At 38.0% G+C, this 8,925-nt stretch overlaps 1 protein-coding gene and 1 long non-coding RNA gene across 3 annotated transcripts in view; both read right to left on the bottom strand.

Moving 5' to 3' along the window:
* LOC128892849 (uncharacterized) overlaps nucleotides 1-7,223 on the bottom strand; it is an 8,576-nt gene extending 1,353 nt beyond the window's left edge. Inside the window, exon 1 of the long non-coding RNA XR_008461189.1 lies at nucleotides 6,881-7,223. This is a non-coding gene — a long non-coding RNA (uncharacterized LOC128892849). The remainder of the gene's footprint in view (nucleotides 1-6,880) is intronic.
* The window catches only part of LOC128892840 (mucin-17-like), a 181,587-nt gene that overhangs the window by 88,759 nt on the left and 83,903 nt on the right, over nucleotides 1-8,925 (bottom strand). The gene's annotated exons all lie outside the window — the stretch shown is intronic.

Here is an 8,925-nt window from a genome sequence, read left to right as displayed (position 1 = left end):
CTAATTCTTTTCTCATTGCAAGCCCCTAGTAAACTGTTGCAAGTCTCAAAAATTCTTTCTATAATATTAGCTGTGGACAAAGAGCTACAGATATCGCTCATTCTTTTCCTATTGCAAGTCCCTAGTAAACTGCTGCAAGTCTCAACAATTCTTTCTGTAATATTAACTTTGGAGAAAGAATTACAGATATCGCTAATTCTTTTCCCATTGCAAGTCCCTAGTAAACCCCTGCAAGTCACAAAAATGCTTTCACTATTCCAAACCTCGAACAAAAAAGTACAAGTGTCACTAATTATCGTACGGTTGCAAGTTCGTAAGAAGTTTCAGTAAACGTTTAATTATTGCAAGCCGTAAGTCAAGAACTATACGTGTCGCTGATAATCCTTCCCCTCTTAGAAATCCCAAGTTCCATTAATTCTTTTACTTCTCGGAACACTAGCTGAACTTTTACGAGGTCGTTGAAATTTTTATTGCTCCGAGATAGAGCAACACTTTGTACCGTTTCGTTCCCTATCGAGTGTTCGGTCTATTTTAAAACTACCTTCGAATTAAAGGAGATTACAGTTTCTGTAAACGTTTACCCGATTATTTCGGTAAGAGGTTTCGTAGAGGGAGAGTTGCTCCGCCACTGTATAACAGAATTACAATATTTGATAAGGGCAAGCTTAGTTAGGAACTTAGCGAAGACTTAGCGGACGCTAATACTTGCTTCGACCGCTCCTGTTCGCGAGAGATAGGAAGATAGAGAAAATGCACCGATTTAATGAAGCGAGCGAGTAGACGGGAAATGAAGGTGTACCCGACGTAAATCTTCTCTATAAAATCTAATCTCACGCTGCAATCGGATTAACCTTTGATCTTATTCGCAACAAAATATCTTTCATCGATTGGGAGGAGAATTTTGCCGGATTACAGGAGGTTTTAAATTAACAATAACAATCTAAGAACTAGTATCAGGAAACTATTATTAGAAACGACTAGCTTACATGTTATCTAGCAATCTGTGCAATTGAATAACTGAACAGTGCCTTACACTCTATCTACGTCGAGTTGCACAGTTCATCAGATCAAGTGGCTATTCGATATCGCTGTTGTCATTCGTAAAGAAGATAGCGTTATCGACCAACCGCATCGACTACGAACAGATAACGAATAGAAAAAAAAGAAGAATATAATTTTCTATAGGAGAGTAGAAATTGAAAAAGAATTTCATCTAAATTTAATTTAAAATTTCTCATTTTTATATAAACCTATCGTATTTTAACGTAGTCTTTGCTTGAAGTAATCCGAATTTAAACTAACAAAAAATATTCATTTCTGAATCGAAAATAATGGATCTTCTCGCAGAATTTTCGAGCTTGTTAGCGAACAAAGAGACACGTATTTATATGTATTTTTCGTGTTTTCTTCTCTTTTTTATAACGAGGGTGAGAGAGGGAGGATTAAACGAATTATCGATTTGACCTGACGGTCCTCTAACCTCGTTGCAAGGTGCAATGGGTCGTTCATACATATATTCGAGGTTCGTAATAGAAATTGACCATCGATTCGACATTTGGCTCGTCGACGTTGCACTCAGCGGGGCGCAATCAATGTGACGATAAACCGAGTGGCTCCGAAACGAGACACAATGATAAGCCATCTCCATTTTCACGAATTGGGAATGCCACGTTTTTAGTTACAATGCGGCGTTAAAATGCGGAAAATCGAAACTTTTTGTAGCCGGAAAACATTTTGGAAAAATACGAAGTATTCCATAGGCGGAAATAAAGTGAAATATTAAATTTGCCCAAATTAAAAAGGTACATCGGATATCGTGTTATTTGTAAATTGAAATTTCATACTTTGGGTACGTGGAACTCGATTGATTCGGCTAGTGCACGCTGCTGAACTTTTTTAATACGGCTTTCCATTTTGTAAAATGAAACGTGAAATATACGGCGAAATTAAAATTTATCGGAGAAATTAGTCCAACAACAAAGTAATTGTGATGCAACCGAAACAGCAGTGTTTGTTATACGAAATTATTTCGTAATGAATTATTCACTTGTAACTTTACGGTAACGTTTATTATTCGTTATTAGGGACACGATATTGATAACCGCTGCATCCGATGATGAGAGAGGCTCTCCTACAATAATATTAAATAATGAAACGTTATCGTGCATACTGCATTCACCGAATTCATTTGTCGATTAAATATGCATTTGCCTTTCAAATTGAAGAGTTTCACAATGCATATTATCGATGAATTATTTCGGATCGCCGCGGAATAATAATTAAATATTACGAGGCTGTTCGAATTGATAGGGGCCAAATGTTTTCGTTGCCGTTCCAACCAGCTTCGCACAATTTTGTAAATGCATCCCCGCGAATTGGAATTTAGGATATAGCACGCGCATAACATTTATTTTCGAACCGTAACTACGAAACAAAATTTAAAAAAAAATTGGAGAAGCGAAATATACGCTTGTTGAAAAACAAAAAGGTCCAAAAATTCTAGTAATTCGTTCTTAACTGCAAGTCTCTAATAAATCGTCGCAAGTCCGAGAAATTCTTTCAAATACTAAACGTTCTTTTTACTTCATAGAAAATAATTACATAAGTCATAAATTGAATAGAAATGAAATAATTCGTACGCATATCTCAGATGTCTAAAAGTTGTAATTCGTTCATAATTGCAAGTCTCTAATAAATCGTCGCAAGTCCTAGAAATTCTTTCAAATACTGAACGTTCTTTTTACTTCATAGAAAATAATTACATAAGTCATAAAATGAATAGAAATGAAATAATTCGTACGCATATCTCAGATGTCTAAAAATTGTAATTCGTTATTAACTGCAAGTCTCTAATAAATCTTCGCAAGTCCTAGAAATTCTTTCAAATACTGATCGTTCTTTTTACTTCATAGAAAATAATTACATAAGTCATAAATTGAATAGAAATGAAATAATTCGTACGCATATCTCAGATGTCTAAAAATGTTGTCTCCTTATTGTCCAGTTGAGATGCCTCTCGATTTCGAAATCGTTACATCGCCGAGCTCTCCTCGTGCGATTCATTCCGGCTGCGTACAAGTCCGTCAAAAATTTCTTCGCGACACCTCGGTTTGTCGAAATACTTTTATTCGGTCATTGCGAATACCGAACGAATGACGTGCGATTGATTAACATTTTTATCTAGATAAGAATTTCGCTGGTATTATATTTGGTAACACCGATTGAAAAGTGGAAACAACATCGGCGAGATTACGGGTTCGTTAGTAAAATTAGCGGACGTGAAATAATGCGCTCGAGCACGGCAATAAAGCGTCGAACACGAGGAGGTTAACGACAGAGAAGTGGGAAGATGAAGTGAGAATAAAGGGAATAAAGGGAAGGTGGATTAGTAACGCGAATGATAACAGTGGTCGGGCAACGTGGCCGAGAAGGAGAAACCAATGGCGAACTAATCGGGCAACTTTTCGACCGCACTGTACCCGAGTGGTAGCTATCATACACACGATTCCATCATATACAATTCGCGTCTGAGCCTCGGCCACGACCAACGGCGCATTATAAATAACTTTCAGTATCGTGATGTGTATCCACTTTAAAAGCTGCACACTCGACACAGTCCCCGTGTACACTCCAAGACGTTGTGAATCCTCTAAGTATTTAGAGATCGTTAATAACCTCGTTAAAACAAAACAAAAATAGAAATAATATTTTCTCTGAGCATAGAACGAGAATGCTTGGGAAATTTCTGGTGGACTATCATCGAACACTAGATACCTATGTTTGTTCTACACCTGATGAACTCGTAACCCGTTATAAATATTAATTCGCCATTGTTGTCGTCACTTTCACGTACGACAATTTAAAATAACGATCAAATTAAATGTACACGTGCCAATGTCCCCTGGAAACTTATTCTCTTCGGTGTATCTTGTAACGAACACTAAGAGGACTTGATATGTTTGTTCGGATTGTATATAAGAACTATACCCAAACGTTTGAAAACGTAGGTTGCATTTATATATCGCTTTTCTAGAAATAACGTTCGATCGTCCGAAATCGAGTCGAATTTAAATGGCCGTGAGTTATCGACCGTTCGATCTGAGGCTCGTTATCGTCCCGGGAACATAAACATCGATAAGAACGTAGCCGAGATCCGCGCGCGTCCCCACTATTCAGCTTCGACCGTGACGACGAGTGGGGTGTTTCGTTTAATAAATTTCTATACCTTTATTTTTAAGTCGGTTGAATACCGAGCACGCGTCACGGCCGGGTACATAAACGCGCAGCTGTACACCCCGGGAAATTATGCGACTGCATTACCAGCGAATCGAATCGCTCGCGTAATTCCAAATGATAATAATGTTCTCGAGAAATTCCGATCCCACGGCATTTCTCTCTACCCCCCTCTGTTCGATTCTCGTTCGCCCTTCTTCCATCTGTCTGTCCTCTGCCAGCCGTGTTTACGTGTAGGGACAACGCACGAAGACACGAGGAATACACACCGCGTGTAGAAACAGAATAATAACGATGGTAAATCGGCGAACCAAGTGGCACCGCGCAAGCTGAATGGAATTCTGGTAATTAAATGGCTCCCTGAATGAACGACGATAGGGCTATTCGGTGACCCGTGATAACCCCGCGGAGATAATGAAATTCTTCGATCGCCGGTGAATGCGTTTTTTCCCGATCGCTTCGACTCTCGTTAAAACAAAACAAAGGTCTTCGACTTCGAGTGTATTAACATGCTGGGATTATGGGGTACATTAATTATCTCATATAAATATTAATAAATTATGAGATAAATTAATCATAACAAACAAGCGCGTTGTTCGATGTTCTTTCTCAACAAATTTTTCCTCGCGTATCAATTATCGACCTTTCCTTGTAAGTTCAAAACTGAATAATTAATAAAATTGTAATTTTGTGCAGCTTGAGTTTTCTTTTTATTTTGCATAGTATGCCTCAAACAGTTGTGCTCGTAAAAAAAAATAATAAGTTTCGCACCAGAAAACCTCACGGTCGAAACGTCTATTAATAAAGATGAGTAGAATGTTCGCGATGACATTAATTGACCGATAATTTTATACCAAGCAACAATTCCAATTATTGTTATTAATGCGCGTTCGTCGATTTTTGTCCGGGGATGTGCAGAATTCAATACGCTCTCACCGGTCGTTTTTGCTTGTTAATCTTTTCCGCTTTAAGAATACACACAGAGTGTGCTTATGCCTGTGGTGCGCGTGCGCACTTGGACTTGAAGAAGCTTTACCTCGGTGGTACAGTATCATTAAAAAGTTAAACAACAGAGACGTATAAAGATAAAACCTGATTCTTATCTAAACAAAAATTTCGTACAGCAATTAAATAATAAACAGTTCTCGAATAACAGTTCGGAATTATAAAATAAATTAAATTTTCCATTGCGCGAATAATACAAAGTTTATCTGGAATCGCCATAGAGTGTTCCAAATGGTTATATATTATTCGAATCAAATTTTACCGATCTCCGACAACGAGGTTCTCTTGATGGCAATGTTCAAGGAATTCTGGTGTGATGTATGCGTGACCGTATCATGTTTTATGCATATTATGTCTGTGCACTTCGGAGGACGAAACATGGCTGTTGTGATTCGCGACGAAGGGAGACAAAGAGGAAACTGCGGAAGGATCATAACGATAAAAGAATATACACACACATACACACACCACTTCCGTTCACGGTGTCTGAGTTTTGTTTCTACGATAGACCTTTTGCTATTTTTTATATGCATGATGTTTTATCACGCCCGAACGTCATACACACCGTAATTAACGATCACCGTGTATATTTTACAGACTAACGAGAGATTATTTCAAATCCACTTTTATCACTGCAAGTCCCTAGTAAATGACTGCAAGTCATAAAAATTCTTTCCCCAATGAAAGCTTCAAATCACGGAGCACAATCGTTGCTAATTATTGTACTATTGCAAGTCCCTAGTAAATGACTGCAAGTCTCAATAATTCTTTTTCTATTGGAAGTCTCAAGTCACGGAGCACAATCGTTGCTAATTATCGTACTATTGCAAGTCCCTAGTAAATGACTGCAAGTCATAAAAATTCTTTCCCCAATGAAAGCTTCAAATCACGGAGCACAATCGTTGCTAATTATCGTACTATTGCAAGTCCCTAGTAAATGACTGCAAGTCTCAATAATTCTTTTTCTATTGGAAGTCTCAAGTCACGAAGTGGAAACTTAATTAATTATTATAGCATTGCAAGCCGCAAGTAAATCTCTGGCTCTAAATATATTTGTATAGAAGCTGTTAGACAACAAACCAGTGATACGTAAGCACGAATCAGTGAATGAATGTAGACGGTTTTGCGAAAAGTTAAGAGAAAGTAATTGTTTCAGATTGATGCCACAAACAATAACCGTTTGCCTGGTGTCTTCTTCCCCTCTATCTTTAATGCGACCGATGTTTTTCTCCGCAACGCTTTCAGCCACGTAGCAGCTGAGTCAGCCGAAGAATGATTGCACCAGCTGTACAGCCGACACGAGAGAGCATCGCTAATTAATTATTTTCCTGCGGATAATAAGGAGCTCCCGAGCTGTTTCTTTGTAAATTAAGCGTCTCTTCCCGAAACCGTGATACACATGACTGTTTTAAACGTATCCGAACCTTTCGTAATCTTATCATTAATTAACACAGGAATGGCCGGTTGCACGGTTATCGAAAGTACCAAACGACTATCCGATGGCCTTCGTCAAAGCAAGTAAGCAAGTAATCGTAAGTAATTTAATCTGAAAATAAGCTGCGCTTATGCACCTTCATTTTTGCCTGCATTGTATTATTACAAATTAGATAAATACGTGAAATAAAATGAAAATTAAGTTTACCTCAGTTTCGAGGACCAGGCTCGGGGATTTATTCGGTCGTATTTATAAATCGTTCGAATGTTTAAAGCTTGTTGCAGCTTTCCCCGGCGCATTCGTATCGCTTGTCCGTTTCTTCGTTTCAGGCCCGAGAGGATAAAACGTGATACACTAGCGTTCACGAGAATGCGTCACACTGTTCGTTTTATCATTGTCGCGTGTAATTACGCGCGTGTCGGTGCGCACAGCCGAGTGGATAAGGAAGGCTGCGACACCTGTATACATCGTTGAATAATAGTAATGGATATAAAAAGACTCGAGGCGGTTCGAGCGCGTGCTACGAATTCGAAGGAACCGTGGGACGTTTTAACACTTTATTTACCGGGAAATTATTTATAGGCTTTTTAATTGCAGTATTTAGTTATTCGAATTTATTTACTGTGTCGATGCTTGTCTACTTACAATGTTCAGTGTTTAGTAACAGACTTGGCTTTCAATATACCTAGTAACAGTATGGAGAAATTATTGTCAGTCTAGATTGGCATATGCTACTGTAGAAAATTCTTTTTGAAATTAAAGTCTGCTTCTAAATAGCCCGGTAGATAAAGTGTTAAGATAATGCGGAGTTGTAATACAGGTCGGTCCAACAATTTGTAGCGTAAAAACCGGGCCACGAAATTATTCATTTCGAACAAATTAATTAATTCTTGGATGACTACAAGAGGAATGAAGTTGACATACCCTATTTAAATTTTCACGAGCAAAAATTACATTTCATTAATGACTTTATATCTTTGTCGTTTCTCTGTACGAATAAATACAGGGAGGAATTTAAAATATTTAATTAAAATGAAAATTTATACGCAGCTCAACGTAATTAGGAACGGAACGACTTGCGTCGACTATCGGACGTTTCTAACTCGACTTTTCAACTAGCAAGCATCGATTGCAACGTCATTTTTTAACGGCTAACGTTGTAGGCTTTGTTGATAAATTATAATTAGAAGAAAAGGAGTATGCTTCGCGGTAACGATACTAATAGCACTCGGGCGCATTTGCAAACACAAAAAGAAAAGAAAGTTTTAAATGCACCAGTCGTAATAAAATCGTGCCGTAGTTGCGAAATTATTTATTATCGCTGACCTAGCGCTACAACCGCCGCTCCTCGTTCCCACGCGGAGTGTATTTTAGAACTTGAATCTTATTTTCTTCTTTCGTTCTCTCCGGCAACTACACATTTCCGCGGAATATTGAATTTTTTTATAGCCAAGCGTGTTACGACTCGGCGATGGGAATGGGCCGAGTTTTGGTGCAATATAAAATACACAATGAAATATTTCGCATACGCCCGAATAAAATCTGTCAAAAGTTTTAAAAACTGTTAAAGTATCTTAGAACCGCGGTCATTTTTCTTCTCGCGCGTCGACTGTAATTTAAACAAACCGTTATTTCGAATTTCTCTTTTTTACGTTACGTATGTATCCGCTTTACCCAGTTTTAATGACGAAATAAATCCACGCTGAGATAGAGAGAGAGAGAGAGAGAGAGAGAGAGAGAGAGAGAGGGAGACTCGGAGGTAAAAACGGCCCGCAATAAAAATCGCGGATACATTTATATATATAGATGTAAGAAAAAATTACTGCGCGTTGCAAACACAAATATGCTGTTATTTTGCCGCGTTAGAAACAAAAAAAAAAAAATATGTAGAGTCAGTTACATCTGCAAACAACGCGCGAACACTTCACAGCTGTCAGTTAGAAACTGAAGTATCCGTCTCTGAAATGTGTCCACCCGCAACCTGCACATTTTTCGACAAATTTTCACGTAAACAGGAAAAATGCTTCGCTGATGAACTCGAAAAATGATTAGGAACAAACTCGTCGATTTCGGTTCGAGTACATTTCAATTTTCCGAATCTATTTCATATATGTTACGATTGAATTAAAAAGGATTTATAAAAATGAATTATTTGTAGAATTATTTGTTTGTTCTCGACAGACACGTTTTTGAACCGATCGAAAATATCGAGGATGACTGTGAACAGAAAAAGAAAGAAAATCGAAAACGTT

This window comes from Hylaeus anthracinus, unplaced genomic scaffold (genome assembly GCF_026225885.1).
Source record: "Hylaeus anthracinus isolate JK02 unplaced genomic scaffold, UHH_iyHylAnth1.0_haploid 2, whole genome shotgun sequence".
Taxonomy (NCBI): domain Eukaryota; kingdom Metazoa; phylum Arthropoda; class Insecta; order Hymenoptera; family Colletidae; genus Hylaeus; species Hylaeus anthracinus.
The sequence above is the reverse complement of the archived record's forward strand: the minus strand, read 5'-3'. Positions and strand labels throughout refer to the sequence as shown.